The following is a 16,329-nucleotide window of genomic DNA, read 5'->3' as shown; positions in this document are numbered from 1 at the left end:
TTCTGTATAGGAAAGTATTTTTTAATGAAAATTTAAGAATTTAAAGCATTAACAAAATAGCAGCACAAGTATAACCAGAGGAGTAGAGAATAACTTCATTCTGAATTATCAAGAGTCACATTTTTGCCATGTGATTACTTGCACAGGCCTACTGCTGGTACTTGTATCCTTCTTCAAATCTCAGTTAAAATTACAGAAAATACATTGCAACTATTCCCATCTTAAGGAGCCACCACATTTCACTGAAGCCAGTTGTATCATTCCTGATGGGGTGGCATGCAGTGAGCACAGGCAGGGATATGACCCCCAGATGTTTATCAATACAGATATGTTCTCAAGTTATAGTCAAAAAGGGTTTGAGAGCCACAAAGTATTTTGTGAGAATATTCAGTGTGGTCCAAAGGTAAACATGAGAATACAAATTCACTTTTCATGGCACTAACAGTAGTTCTTATGACTGTTAGGGGTAGATTGCATCTTACTGAATTAGCAGAAGAAAAATCAGCAAAACATCATTATGAAAAGAATAGATAGATGAGAAGAAAAGGAGTGAAGCAATACATTATTTTTAATATTCTGAATGCTGTCTGTTGACATACCAGGCGTGGACTCAATTTTATTACTGTGTATCAAAAGTTGAAATAAATGAGACGAATCAGTGAAGACTTAATGAACAATAGTAATATTCCCTTATTGTTAGCACAACTAACAGCAAGTTTCTGAAAATATGACACTAGGAGTACTGGAGGACTTCCAATCTATCTCCAAATTTATGAACACTAGAAGAAACATTTTGAAGAACTATTGATTAGTTATGTGAATGTCAGTTCCAAGTGAAATACTGAAGATATTTGGATTTGAACAGCAACAAAATAGAGGCTAAAGTGCTAATTATGAGCACAAAGATAAATCTTGTCAAATTACTCTCTTTTTTGAAAAGATCATAAATCTCTTTAAAAAGGCAAGTGTAGAAGTGTAGTTTCTTTTTTTAGGTTACTAAATATCATACACTTTAAACGTTTACTTTGGGTGCAAGTGATTGAATTAGATGTGCTACAGGCTGAGCTGATAGATTTAAAAATATTACCAATGAGGTGATGTATCTGATGGTGTTATTTCTAGGAAGGACCTTCTATAAATAGATTCTTTATTTGGTGTAACTAATATTTTTGTCAGTTATACACACTCTGCTATAATGTTTTTGATAGTAAGGTTTGCAGATGACATGGAAGAAGGAACAAAGTTAATAAGGTTGGTATTTCAAGGCAAGCTGCATAGTCTGGTTTAAATAATGAAGGTGAAAACACCAAATTTGAAGGTAGTCAAATGCAAGGTACAAGAACTGGGACTTCAGAATATAGGATAAGAATGTTCGTTTTCAAATGAAGCAAGAATAAAAGATGTAAAAGCCAAAACCACCTCAAAGTGTTTGGCCTGGGCAAGAAAGCCAATGTGCTTCTGTGATGATGGGAATGGAGAGCAGCAAGTAGAAGCAGGGACATGAGCATGGTATGAGCTGAAACATGTGGCACTGGTAAGGTTTCTTTAAAATATTCTGCCTTTTGTATAAGAAGGCATTTAAAGTTCTATTAACAGATTATGGGAGTTGCAAAAAAGTGTTTTGAGGGACTGGCAATGAGATTTAAACCAAGGTTAAATAATTCAGCTTATGTACTTGACAAGAAAACTAAGAAGGATGTATTACTGTGCGTGGAGAAGCTATGACACTGGGAACTCCCCAGCTCGTCTGACAATGGAACAATATTTTCTAAAAACCAGCAGTTGATACTAGATGAGTTCACCTTGTAAAATGCAGTTTATTTTAAGTAAGTGTTGGAACAGCTGATACAAAAGGCAATGGACACAGAACTGGTCTGGGCCTTTAATTCAGATTCTGAGCAGATAAAATTTAAGTTCTTCACTTCCATCATGCAACTCATTAACTTAGCAATTCCTCTTTTCCCTTCATCTTTAAAGAAGTTTTTTTCCTATGACTAATAGGAACAGTTCTGCTTTAAGATTATTATTATAATCAAATTGTGTTGCATAGAGGTCATAAAACAAGTTCTCCAAGATGCATAATTTAGTCTATATTCTGTTTATTTTTTTTTTCTCTGAGTTGATTTGAGGAAGTTAAAATTATCACTGGGAATTTGTTACTAGAATATAGCTGTAGTCTGAAGGACTAATGAGCCAACTGTATCTTTTTCATGAACTCAGCTTTAAAGTGTTTGTTGAGCTTAGGCCTACTGTTCATAACAGCAAGCAAGGAAGGTGAAAGCCCTTGAAAAACCTTTCTTCTGCAGCACAGGATATCTTGATACATTTCATTCAGCAATCGCTTACCATAGGGGCACTTGCTGTGACTTTTTGTCTTCGTTCTATGACCTTTGTCACCCAATTATTCAATTTCCTTCTGATGCCCATCAAAATAAATAAATTATTGTTTCATTAGAAAGGTAACTGAGCTAAATCCAGTGGAATAAAGCTGAGACTAGACATTCTAGCCCATGAGGCCTGAAGTCCTATGAAGTAATGTTGCTTATATTTTCCAATTTTTTTGCCTAAAATTACTGCATTATCTGAATGTGGCTGCAATAAAGTAAATTTAACATGGATTGACATTCTTTTCTATGTTGCTGTTGAAAATGCTTAAGAACAGCTCTTGGCAATGGCAGATTTTATCATACTGCTCCAATTCTAGACTGACATGGCTATTCCAGCAGACTCAGAGTAAAAAAGATGGGGAGACATAGGCTGCAGAAATAAAATATCAATATAGCCTCAGAACCAAAATCAGGGTAACCCTACTGAAGCTCAAGTATCCTCACATAAATGCTATGTTAAAAAAGGAAAAATAAAAATTAGTCATCTTGTTCTCTTAGTCTTAAAGGAGGAAGTAATGAAACTCAGTGGAAAACAGTGTTTTCAGGAAGCTGGTGAATCAAAACAGAAATCCTGCAGGAAGGTTTGAGAGCTTCAGTTATGGGCAGAATGTCCTATAAATGTTTCTGTTCTAGTTTCTATTCTAATGGCACTTGGGGACATGGTTTAGTGGTGGACACAGTGGTGCTGGGTTAATGGTTGGATGTCATGTTAGAGGTCTTTTCCAGCCTAAATCATTCTATGATTCTGTTCGAGTTCCACAGAAGTTCTGACGTGTTGTGAGAGAGCTCAATGTCCTTCCCAGAGGACTCTGTTTAGACCTGGAGCTTTCAGAAGGCTTCAGCCAGTTTTCTCAGGCAAAAGAGAAAGAAAAGATATTTGCATTGCTTGATTTCCTTTGCACATCCACCTTTGGGCACAAGGGAGACCAAAATCCAAGGCAATGGTTCAAAGCTAACATAAATTGAGATACTGGTTCTGGGAGGAAGATGGTCTCTGTCAGGACTGTGATAGGCATCCCAATACTTCACTGTAAGCAATTGAATAAGGAAGAGTAGAAACATGTCTTTCTCAAGGTCACGTTGCCGCAGCTTCTAATAAAAGTTTAAAACTGTTAAAGTAAATATGATCAAGAAAATAATTTTCCTTCATTAAAGTACCTTAAACAATAGAAATTGCTGAATTCACCTAAGGTGACCTGTTAAAAATAGGAGCAGAATAGAAAACTATTTACCCTTATTGACCTCTAAGGACTATATACAGTTGAATTTTGAAGAATTACCCACTAGGAATGATTGAGAAAGAGAGGACTTCTTCAGCAGGTTTCTCTCAGATATTGCTTTAGAGTGTGGAATCACTTTGAAGAGATTAGCATAAAGAGCTAATATCATTTGATGACGAGGCATTTTAGGCATTGCTTTTGTCTGTTTATGGCTGGTTTTGTTTGTTTGATTTACTCTGGCTGAAATCAAGCCATAGTGCCTTACAAGGACATTTAAGTTACTTTGTCACATAAGGGAAGGAAAAAGAGATAGCTACATCAAAAAGATGAGCAGGATAAGCAAATACAACAGACTCTCATGTCTCTTTGTCCTGCAAACTTCAAAATACTATCCTTGATTATGCAATTATTGTGTTGTTTTTATTTCAGAGTTTACTTAAATGAAAAATCAATTAATGGTAACCAAAATAATACTTATTCTGACAGATAAAACGGATGTTTTTAAACAAGGCATTCTAGAAGTTACTGAATTTTCTTTAGATGAGATAGTATTCATATATTTTTAAACGCTTTTGTGCAGTGCTGCTAAGCTCAACATTAGACAAAGGATCACTTAAGTGTGAAATGTGTATGCAAACCTAAGGTGTTGGCAAGGATGTATCTTGCTTTGTAAATAATAAAACAGTGGTTATCAATCAGCAAAGGACTGGAACCTCAGACCTGGGATTTGCAGAATAACACAGCCTCCTGCTCTGCAAGGGACTACCCTCAATGCACAGGTATTTGGGACATCTGGTGCATTTGACCACTGTATCATTCAGCTCTGAATGAAAGTTGATGTGTTTAGTGCTCAGGTATTATTCTAAAAGACTTGTCTTGTTCTTACTAAGCTTCGTCTTTGGGTTGGCGAAGGAGAAATGAAGACAGAAGCACACTCTGACCTAGATGCTTGGGCATCATCCATATTTAACTCTGCCTAGTCTGAAGGCTGAACAGTCTTTTGCCTATGAGAGCTTGTAGTGTGCAAGTTGAAAATTTGGATGGGGAATACCTGACCTGAAGATCATTGCTTACTGCTCAATAAGTCCTCTGTGAAAAATACCTACTGACACTAGAGACTTGAAAATTACCTGAGACACAGTCTACTTATATGCATAATTGTAAGCTCTCATTGCAAACTATGTCCAAGTGACTAGGAATATCTTGGGAAGAAAAGCAAGAAGCCAAAAGGGAATCTGCATTATTTCCTAGAAGCATCCAAATGATGGGAATAAGAGGAACAACAGTACAGGAGCTGGAACAATTTCTTTGGTGGGAATCAAAGAAGTCTATTGAAAACATTTAACAGGTCACCCACCCTTTTTTTACCCTGCAGTTATTAATCATATTTCTAAAATTTGTGAAAAAGCAAAGTACAAGAACTATTTAAAGATTTATATCTGATTTATTTTTGTTTTCTTCCCCAAAATACAGATACTTCAAAGACTGGAAAAGACATTAAAACTTAATGAAAGTAAAATAGTTTGTTTGACTGGTCTGGGCCCATGTCAATTAATGAAAGACAAAAAGAGGGTACTTGGATCCAGAATGAAATTGAAGTGATGAATTTATGCCTTTTAGCTAAAAGTGGGTACTGTTTGTATCTTCATGTGTTGCTAGAGGGGATAACCAGTCTTGTGAACATGTTTGATGTAGTAGATCCTTCAGGATTTTGTGTTAGCCAGTTCTGCATCTGTTAAATCAATATCACAAATGGTGCATTCTGGTGGCTATTTAGGAAGGGTTTGTGGGGGGGAAAAAAGAAGAAGAAAAAAAAGAGGCACCTTATTGCTTTTAGTGCTAATGGTACATTTATTATGCTGAACCATAAATCTGTTTTGCCTGATACTCTTCTTAGGCATCAATAACTTATGGCTTGGAGTTTAAGGTACTACCACTACAGTTTCTAGAAATGTTCTGATGGATGACTGACAACTTGATCTCCAAAACTAAGTGTGGTTCCTTTCTCGCTCTTAGGCTCATAAAAGCTAGTTTAGGGAGACACTAAAAATAATTAAAATCTAAATTCAACATTCTGGAATCAGTGGCACAAGAAAATCCAACAGAAAAGCCTGCCAGTACTAATTATTTTCAGTTGATAAAAATCATTCATTTACTCAAAATAAATAGGCATATTTATTGAATAGCTAATTAACTGCTTTTTCATTTTTCAACTTTTTTCTTTCCTCCTATTTTGCCATTCTCTTTTAGTATTAATATGCAAAACAGCAGATGGTTTTTTTTATGAGATAAGTACAAAAATAGTCACTTGGGAAATCAGTTTATAGGCACTCTCAGAGGTAAAATAGGCAACCCTATAAATCTTACAAAGAATCTTGAAAAGGAATTTAAAGCACTATCATAGCTAGTTTTATTGTAGAGGAAGAGATATCAAAGAGAAATGAAAGAACAGTCCATGAATATTCAGATTACTGTGACCTTGACCTATTTAAAGTTCTTAGTTTAATTGTAGAAGGTTTTTATGCTTAATTGGATTATAATTTTTCAGTTGTTTTCTAGGATAATTTATATTGTTAAATATCAGAAATTGCATGTGAGCACAAAATTAGTGATACCCATCTGAGGAGTAGCCACTGAATTCAAGAATTCATGACTGGAATACTTCATCTTTTGGGTGAAAATCAGGGACCTTCTTGTAAATAAGTAGGATACTAAATATTGTCAAATGCTAAGGAAAAGAGGCTTGAAAATATTGACCTCTTAATATCTAAATGGTACAATTTGTTTGGAACTATGATCACTTTTTAAAATGCTCTTTAATTCAGTTGCAAGTTTGGTAAAGTATCATTTAAGGACAAAACGGTATTTAGAGATGTTCTTCTGTCTATTTGAATATTGGCATTAGTCAGATAGCAGGAAGTTTAGTCAACTAAAAGAGAAAAACATTCCTCTCTTTGACAGTTCTCCAGTGGTCTTCATTGTGATATGACCGGATCAAATAATAAAATAATATATGCAGAGTAAATTGAGGTCTTGGGCTGCTAAATAATATTTGAAGAAAGAAATCAAGAGGTTTTGCTAGCTCTTTCAAAAAGGAGGTCTGTGTTATAGTTTTTGCTTACAGAATTAGCACATACAGAGAAATGGCCAAAGTCTTCAGAGAGGCTTGGGTAAAGGACACCTGTAAGGAATTCCCCTCCTCCTCCATTTATAGGTGTATGTGAAATTGAGTCTAAAGGCAGGAGTCTATTTTTTGACATCTTTGAGCCATTGTTTACACATTTCAGCATGACTCATTTGTGCAGGTTGTTCAGGAACACAAGTGATAAATTATTTTGAGAAAAGAAAGAAAGGTCACCTAGGAGGATGGAAAAAACACCAAAAACCTGCACCACAAGATATTGTAGTTGTCTCTCCAGTCACTGATAGCAGAGCATTTTAATGTTTCAGCAGATCCCAAATGGAATCTATATTAGTATGAGCAAACCTCAAGCAATGATTTATTTATGTGCAAGGCATCTTAAGAGCAAGGTGTCTAAAAAAAAATTGTCCTGTTTACTCAAGGTTGTTGGCAGGAGTAAGGTCTATGAGATACTGCTTCCTTCATTTCAGCATGGAATAGAAAGGACCTTATGGAAATAAATTCAGCAAGTAAGGGCAATTTACTGACAAGCACTGCAAACCTCTATTGCCGTATTGTCCATAAAAGAACAATTCCAGGATTTGTCTCATAGGTTTACAGTCTTCTGTAATGATGACTAGCATTATCTTTGTAACGTGTGTAGCAAGAGTTTAGATTGTTCCTCACATTAAGCCCCCAAACATTCATATTTTCAGCTCCATCCTCATGAGGAGTTGTCTAGTCCATTCTTCTTTTCCAATCAGCAGACTTTTCTGGAATAATTTTCAAAAGACTGCAGTTTTAAAAAGGATTTTTTCAAACTGCATTTACTTTATTTACTTTGACCATCTATCTGCTGAGACATCAGAATAATTAATTTGCTAGTTGACTATTATATAAACTTGACTTATTTCTTACCATTGTGAAGTATTAGACATTAATACTCACATTACCAGTGCAGCTGGCTCTGAAAGAGTATTTTGCTGGAAACCTATGTGTCAGCAATTTCTGTATCAATTTCTGTTTAGTCTTGACTTGCCAGCAGATTAGACCCAAGGAAAAATGCTTGTAGGAGTTACTGTAAACTGAAAAGTACTGTGGCTCAATGGAAGAGCAATTTGGCTACTGCCTGAGAGAAGTAAACAGTATTTATACTCCAGACAAAAGCTATGGCTCTCAGGTGTATGTTGAATGACAAATCTTAATGTTTGCAAACTATTGCACTGGATTTACTTATCCTCATGAGAACAGACTGTAATGAGGTTGTTCTCTGATTGGATGCACAGTTAAAGGAAATATCATATGAAATAAGACTGGAAAATTTTGAAGGAATATCTGATTCATTGTTTAGCTCAAAGATGGATCAGCTTTACCAAACTTAGACAAGTTTGCCTGAACTGCAACATCAAGCAAACTGTATATTGCCTTTGCAATGCTGCCAGCCAAATTTGCATTCTGTTCATTTAGGTAGCCTTTTCTACTCAATTTCTGTGGATTGGGTTGGGTAACTTGCAGTTACTGATGAAATTTCTTTATTTTTCTGCCCAGTGCAGTCAACATTTGGTTATCTCTAGTTGGACTGTCCTGTCCAGTGCCATGGCTGTGGAGGCACCTGAGCTTGCTTTAGGTGAGTACTTTGTCTGCTTTGCTGTTTGGAGTGGCGTGACCAACTGAATTGCTGGTTTTGCATCTTAATTAAACTGCCCTTGTATGTTTCCAAAGCCTAACACAGGTCATGATGTTGTCAGCTCTTGATTAACCCAAGCCAAATATGCAAACAGATTTTTTTCTAAAGCAAGCACTCTTATTTAACACTTAAAGCACACCAAAAGTAGAGGTTGGTACATACAAATTATGTAAAGTTTTAATAGGTACTCCTCATTAACATTCTAAACCAATATGTGAAAAGATAAATACACCAAGGTATTTTTAATGTTATTTTCTGAAGATTGGAAAAATAGTTACTGATTTCAAATACAAAAGCAATTGTTTTTTAAAAATAATTCTCAAATTATATTTTTCTTGCTTTTTTTTAGTTTTTTGCATTCTACTTAACTCAGGGTATGCTAGCTATAGGTCTTATTACTGATCTGCCTCTTATATCAAATGCTTCTGATTTTTTTTCTCTTTTTCCTTTTTTTTTTTAATTCTCAAGAAAGGAAAGAAGAAAGCATCCAGCAAGAGACAGTGAAAATATAACCAAAATATAACTTCAAAACCAGTGAAAACCAAACATTTTTTTTACTTGATCAAATTTGATTGAAAAATCATTGTAAGTTTATCTTGAAAGGAGAAATATAAATTAAATAGATTTGGAAGACAAAAATTTGTATTATTTTTATCTCTTTCACCTTGATTTTCCTTTTGAGACCAGAGCTCAAGTCATGTTTAGTTTGGTAAGGAAATAACTAATAATAATAGAGTCTGCACCTCGCCTGACTTCTGTAAACCCCAGTCAATGTTCCACATTGAGACTTAAAACTTTTCTTCCTGACCTGTCTTTAAATGTTGCCAAATGTGTCCAGTTGCATTTATTCTTGATTATGTCTAATCAAGCAGTCTCAAATATAAACCACAAAACATCTTGGTGAAACCTTTGCCTTAATTTTTAAAGAGAAACTTTATCAATCAAAATATTAATTCAATAATAATTTATATATTCATTATATGTATTTAATGGTCTTTAGTTACTATTGAAGTATTAAAAATTAAATAAATTATGGAATACAAGTTATATGTAGTAGTTTTAATTTATATAAAGCGATTTTTGTAAACAAGGTTGTGTACGTTGTAATGGCTGGCTAAGCCTGAGTACTTTTCTCCTGTTGTGCCCTGCACAGAATTGTTGATATGACCCAAATAATAATAAACTACGAAATATACCAAGACTTCTCTCAAGAAAAAAGAAAAAACAAAAGCAAAGAAACACCATAAATGATGGTAAATATCTTCACAACAGATAATATATCTCTGTTATATAGAGGTTTGATAAAAAAATCAAACCTCTGTAATAGAAGCAATTTAACCCCTGCAACACCACGTACAACAGGTAAAAAATGGTTAGTTTCCAGAAACTAACCTGCATGCAGTAAGACTCATTGGAGGGAATAGCAATTCCCTTTGGAAATTAATCCCAGACTTTCTCCTTCTACTCACCCCAGTGAGGCACGGCCAGGCAGAGGTGTGCAGCAGCAGTGTGTCTCTCGGCGCCGCGCTGTTGCTCTGCTGCAGCTGCAGCTGAGCAGCCCTGCAGACACCGTGTGACAGGAGCTCTGCTGCCTTGGAGCAGGTACAGCTGCAGCTCCGGTGCTCACTGCTGTCTGCCTCACATTTGGAACACCCTCACTCCTTCCGGTCATTCCTTCCAGGGGAGCAATGACAGCAGCATTGCTGAGCTCTTCTTGTCTTTTCTCCCAGAGCAGGCAGGGAAAGCAGACTTCGTGATCTCCATGCTAACTACCAGCCTGCCTGCTGCCAGTTCTCCCGACTTCTGCCAGTGATGACATTCAGCTTGCTCCTCCACACAGGATACAGCACTGATTCCTCATTATGTAAGGCAGTCTAGGTCAAGTGTAGGAGAGGCACTGCCGGCCTGAGCAGGCTGCTGGATTGCTCCCTCAGCTTCATGGGGTCTGGAAGCTGGATCCTCATCTTTGCTACATCTTCTTGGGTGAGTGTTTTTTGCATGATTTGAATGGTTACTGTGCTGCTTTTCTATGCAGATAGCTGTCAGCCATGCTGTGAATTGCAGAGAAAATTTCTTAGGTGAAACCAGCTCTGTCAGCATGATTGAATTAACACAGTAGTTCTTCTAGGTATCTCGGCTTTAAGACACTTTGCAAATAAATAAACCATAAATTGGGTTTGTTTAGAAGTATCCTTTCTAACCATACGGGGATTAGTGTTAATTTGACTGATTAAGCAGTGAATTAAATCCATTTGCTTGAAGATGGTGTGGGAAAGCATTATTGCACATTGCTATTAGCTCTGAGAGGTTTACTGCAGTTCTTGGCTGTTACATTTGTTTTTAACCTTGCAAATTACAAATACGCTTCTCCTATTAAACATAACAAAGGAAACAAAAATTGTATTTAATTTTCTTATACTCTATGATTATTTTTTGAAGCAGCAATTAAACCCTGGATGCTATTTGCTATGTACTGCATGCATGTGTGAACCTTTATGCTTCTGGGATATGTAAGGTGAATACTGCAGATAAAATTATGTTTAGCGATTGCTCTGCAGAATGCCAGAACAGTACATGGGAGCTAGATTTATACTAGAGGGTAGCTTTTATTCCTGCACAATGTAGAATTCAAAGCCTTTTTCTTGTATTTCAACCCTGCTGAAAATCAGTCTGTAACAAAGACTAGAACAGGTTTGTCCTTAATTATACATACTGGGTATTGTCAGGTGCTGGAATGTCTGATCATACTGGAATGCAGTAGAAGAGGCCCTGGAAAGTAACAGCATAACACTGATACTGCAGTATCAAATATGGAATTTCAGCAAGGCTGGCTTGCTTGCTACGGACAGCTAATAAATCTGAAAACATTTTAAACACATTTGGCAGATTAATTGGAACACTGTCTTTGTGCAGTACCTTGGACAGCAACTTTTTTGTTCTGTGATACAGTGAGTCTCCTTCATGGGACCCAGAAATTTGTGAAAATTAATACAAAATTAAGATACATTAATGAATTGAAAAATCCTAGGAATATATAGTAAAAAAAAACAAAAAAAAACAAAACCAAGAGGAACTTTGGTCAGCATTTTTATCAATGCACTGCATTTAACACCTTACTGCCAAGATTTCTTTTAATACAAAATTTTAAATAGTGGTGTTTTTATTATGGTAATGAGTGTCAAAATAGTAAATTATGAATGCAAAATTGTTGACAATTTACAATATGGCATTGAAAAAATTTTCATGTCTAATGGGTAACTGCTCACTTTAAGTGTAAATGCCAAGGTCCCTTAAAACAAAATAAGGTTGGATATTTACATAAGTTTATGTATTAATATCACATTAAAACTAATGTTGATGGGAAGAATGGAAGTTGGAAGCCTTTTAAATGTGTTTTTCCCTCCTCATAAAAAACTAGTTGTTCTTCACATTGTTCTAGAAATAACTAATAGACTTTAATTTCAACACTTGCTCTGAAGTGGGGTGGATTGTTTTATCATATTCTTATTGTCTTTGAAAGCTCTCTTTCTCTGGAAAAGAGCTGCCAAGCAGTCAGTTGTATTTTCATCATGGTCTTACCTTACCAGTTACTTTTTTTTTTGTAATGACAGTCATATAGACCTATGCTGTGATTTATTAGATATACCAGTCTGCTGCCTTCATTAATTACATTGTGAAAGTTAGGTTAAGAAAGTGTAGCTCATTTTTGGTATCTTGATAATACCTCTGTTGCAATGCAGTACATTACATTGTATAATATTTTATAGATACCACTTCAGACTTCAAAGTACAGAAGTATGTCTTTCAAACGAACTTAAAATAATAGCATAGTATAGGAACTTAGAACAAAACTGCTGGGTACCATGAATTTTTCTAATGATGTACTTCACATTCTTTGTCTCTTGCTGCATGAAGTGTTCTAAAATAGTTACGCTATTATATATGAGTACACTGTGTTCCATCCCATTTCAAGTGTGGGTGCTTGAGGTATTTTCTTACAGGCTCAAGGAGTATTAATAACATATCTATTCAATTAGAAGAAGAAAAAACAGCTTTATTGTCTTTAAATGTATAGTGGGCTTCTTATTTTTTGCATCATGGTCCATAGCAGGGCACAAAGTACTTCTCAGAATAGCAAGCTTCAGACACTACAGCAGGACACAAAGTGTTTCCCAAGTGTATGCATATATCTCATATTCTGGCATGTCACTTCGGGTCTGAGAACTTGAATCTGAGCTGTTAAATATGTTTTGAACCCACTACAATGCAGGATATTGGTTGTTAGTGGTCAGTACCTCCTCCTGGTATATTTCTGTGGTTTACTGGAATTGTCCAATTCATGGCTACATCAGTAGCTTGCTTTCAATATTCTTTATATTTCCCCAAATCACAGTATGCAGCTGGATTTTATGACAATTTTTTCTCTTTTTTCTGAGCACTAGAAATTTCTGTACTGCAAAGGAGTTTCTTTGCTCTCTTTGTAGTTATGGAAATTACACTGACAAGCATGGAAACAATGCCAAAGTGTGTCAAATAAGTTATTCAGATCTCAGACTTTATCTGTCCGTTTTTAGTTGAGTAGTTGAAATGCATATTGTGATGACACACAATTGCTGAATTAGTGCTAACTTGAAAAGGAAAGACTAAAAATACTAGTGTGTTAGTTTATATCATGTAACAACTATATATGACTAGTAGTAGTATAGTTGACAAGCTTTCCATTTAATTTGGGCTCACATATGCAGATCTTTCACTGTCTAGAACTGACAATTTTTATTTGCATCTAGTACACAAAAATATTCCTAATGTGACAAAATCTATTGTAGAAATGTGCTCTACCTATTCTGAAAATAGCTGGAAGCTGACAGATGTGCTTTGTTCCTTGTGCAAAAAGTTACTCTGCTTTTTATTCAGAGGTTTTCCTTGCTCTTCCTTGAAACTGGTTGGATGCAGTCTTCTGTGTTGCTACAGTTTGTCTCATTTTTCAGGTCCTGGGTCTCCATTATGATGTTTTCCCATCCTAAACTCCTTGGATAGCACTTCTGTGACTGCAGTCCAATTGGTTCACAAGTTTAGAAAATGTCCCTTGGATCATGATATTCACCAGCGTGTCCACAGAAGATCTTGGTTGGCTAATCCCTTATCTATTAGATAATTACTCCATTAGCTGTTTTCCACACCCCCTGTAATTCACAGAATTCATTACTAGAACACTAGAAAGAGATACTATAAAGAATCAAGGGATATTTGTTTTAAATATTTTGGTAAATGAAAGGTACCTGACAAACTTTCATTAAAAAGACACATATATTTATATATTACTCTTAGCACTTTATTAATTGAACATATCATTCTGCATTGTTGCTCTTGTGGTTTACTTGCCATGGCTGAACATCTGAACTTATCAGGTTAATTTTGAAGGTTTCTCTACATTGTACACAACTATGTTTGCAGCAAAAAAATGCTGAAACATAGTTGTTGGTTGCAGCAAAAATGCTGAAGGATAGAGACAAATAAACCTACATTCTCTTTTTAATTAATTTACAGTTCACTATAAGGTCTTTTCAGAAAGAGAACTGTGCTGCAGGGGGGCACTAGAGAAGGACTTCCAGATGAATCTTTTCATGTGCTGAAGAATAACAGACTCTCCTAATGCCTGGTGATCACTAAGGCTCTTGAGCCAAAATCTTACTGCGCTGCTCTTCACCAGGGCTCTTAAATATTACACAGTGTTCCTGAGGTAGGACTGGTCAAAATGTATATGAGGACCCGTGAACCACAGATGCCCATTAGTGCAAAGTGGGCAGGTCTGCAGAGTCTGCGATCCGCAGGACTGCAGGCTCGCGGCTGCTCTGGAGCTGTGCCTGGCAGCTGTGCCCCTGCTCTGCTGGCACGAGGGGCTCTCGCTGCCGGCTGCGCCAGCCCGTGCCCATCCTCGGGCACTAGGGAGGGACCGGTCACCACACCTGCACAAAGAACTGCTCAAAGGCTTCAAAAGAGAATGCAATGAGTGTCCCGGACTCGCTTGCTTTCAGAAATGATTTGACTGGCTGTTAGCAGTTTACTGTTTGTTTATAGATGGTAAAAAAGGCAAATATTAGATTTTGGGGAGGAGAAGAAAGGGAAACAATGTTTTGTTTACTAACTTTCCATCTATCTTAGTATTGGAGCAGCTCTGGCTGAGAAATCTATAGCTTTTTCATTTTCTTTAGATGTGGTGCAATATATAAAAGAATTAATGGGATATAGCTCTTTAGCAGTTGGAAAGAAGTTGCTGTTGTGTTGATCAAATCTCTCTCAAACCCCATAACAGATGACAGTCTGGTTCAGGAAACCACCAAAGAAGTTTGTTAAGATAATTAGAAACCCTATCAATTTTCCTGATAACGTGAGCTGCTGGAGCTGAATTTGAGCACCTAGTTATACTGTGAGCAGTGAAATTGTAGCCATGAGAAATCTGCTTGGAAAAAGCAGCTTTCAGCATTCTATTTATGATACTTGGAGATTTCTCAAAGTCAGTGGTCATATTAATCATCCAATGCTTAAAGAATGGTGTCTTAGTTCATTTGTTCCTAGTTCAGTGTTTAATTTTGTCATGTTTATTTCATTTCAAAGTGCAATATTTGAAAGGAACTATGCCTGTAACATGTCATATGTGTGTCTGATGACACACAAATGCAAATATGTTACCTTTTATCCTTGTAATGAATGTATGTTTATAAACACCTGACAATTTATCATTTCCAGAAACATCTTTCATGAACAGAAAGATTTCTGGGAATGATCAGTTGGTACCAGCAATTGTATCTGAACATCTGATTAGTATTTAAAATTTTTAGGCTTCTGAGTCAGGTGTGTTACTAGTGCTACGAAGTCATTTGTCACCTGCAAACGCTCTGCATGGTCCCAAAGAGCTTTGCAAATATATGAAAAACACATGAATCTGCCTTTAGAATTGTACCCAAGAAAGGACCAAACAATTGAACTACCAACTGCTAATATTGAGAAAATTATATGAAGTTCTTTCTACCTGAAGATCATAGACTCAACCTGCTTGTGGGTAAAGAGGATCTGCCTGAGTCACTTAGCAACCTACCAGTAGTGCTAGTAGAAAAGTTATATTAGAAACTGGTGGTCATGACAGCTGTGAAAGATGAAAGCATGTGAGGTCTTTGTAAATCAGAGCTCAGATGTATTCAAAGGAGACAAGTTGAATGGTTGTGTCCATTTGGTCTTACCATTTCTATGTCACATTTTAGTATTTGTATTTGAATCTATTATGGCGTGTTTTAACTAAATATTTAGCGTCATATACTTGCTTGTGGTGTCCTTTTAATCACTGCAATATTTGAAGACAACATACTTTAAAATTGTGTGATTAGATTTCATTATTAGAACAATTGTTCATAACATTCTGTGCTGATAAATGCTTGAAAATTAGGTGTTATACTGAGAGAATTCCAAGTGCTTCTTGTGAAGGCACAAGAACCTCAGGTCACCACTGGGAGGTGGAAAAATTCTGATTCACATAGCTTGGATTCAAGCAAACTTTAAGCAATCAAAACATCATGATGTAAAAATACTAGAAAAAAACCCATATCAGAATATAGGAATTGACTCTAAGGCACAAAATTAATTAAAGCTGCTTGAGGTCACTGAATCAGAGGTTAACATTAAGTGTCTGTTATAGATATGCCTCATTGCCCACAGGTATTAATTAGATACATATTCTTCCATCTTCAGATGCAGAAATGGTATTGAGCAGCGAAAGAAATGCAATGTTATTTTTAGCTTCCCTTCCACACACCTCTCACCTTGGCAGTCACTGCCTTCTCCTTTCCTTTCCTCCCAGTCTGTGCCCACCCCTGCCCAGCGTGGCAGGCACTGGGGCTTGCACAAGTGTTCACTCGTGGC

At 36.2% G+C, this 16,329-nt stretch overlaps 1 protein-coding gene and 1 long non-coding RNA gene across 5 annotated transcripts in view; one reads left to right on the top strand and one right to left on the bottom strand.

The window, feature by feature from the left end:
* Positions 1-10,024, bottom strand: part of LOC144246699 (uncharacterized) — a 93,474-nt gene extending 83,450 nt beyond the window's left edge. The window contains exon 1 of the long non-coding RNA XR_014956545.1: positions 9,885-10,024. This is a non-coding gene — a long non-coding RNA (uncharacterized LOC144246699). The remainder of the gene's footprint in view (positions 1-9,884) is intronic.
* The window catches only part of LOC110469652 (sodium channel protein type 1 subunit alpha), an 88,792-nt gene continuing 82,447 nt past the window's right edge, over positions 9,985-16,329 (top strand). For all 4 annotated transcript variants that reach the window (XM_085584339.1, XM_077785025.2, XM_077785024.2 and 1 more), the window contains exon 1: positions 9,985-10,398. The gene's annotated coding sequence lies outside the window, so the exon portion shown is untranslated. The remainder of the gene's footprint in view (positions 10,399-16,329) is intronic.

This window comes from Lonchura striata, chromosome 7 (genome assembly GCF_050655825.1).
Source record: "Lonchura striata isolate lonStrDom1 chromosome 7, ASM5065582v1, whole genome shotgun sequence".
Lineage (NCBI taxonomy): Eukaryota > Metazoa > Chordata > Aves > Passeriformes > Estrildidae > Lonchura > Lonchura striata.
This window is presented reverse-complemented; position numbering and strand designations above follow the sequence as displayed.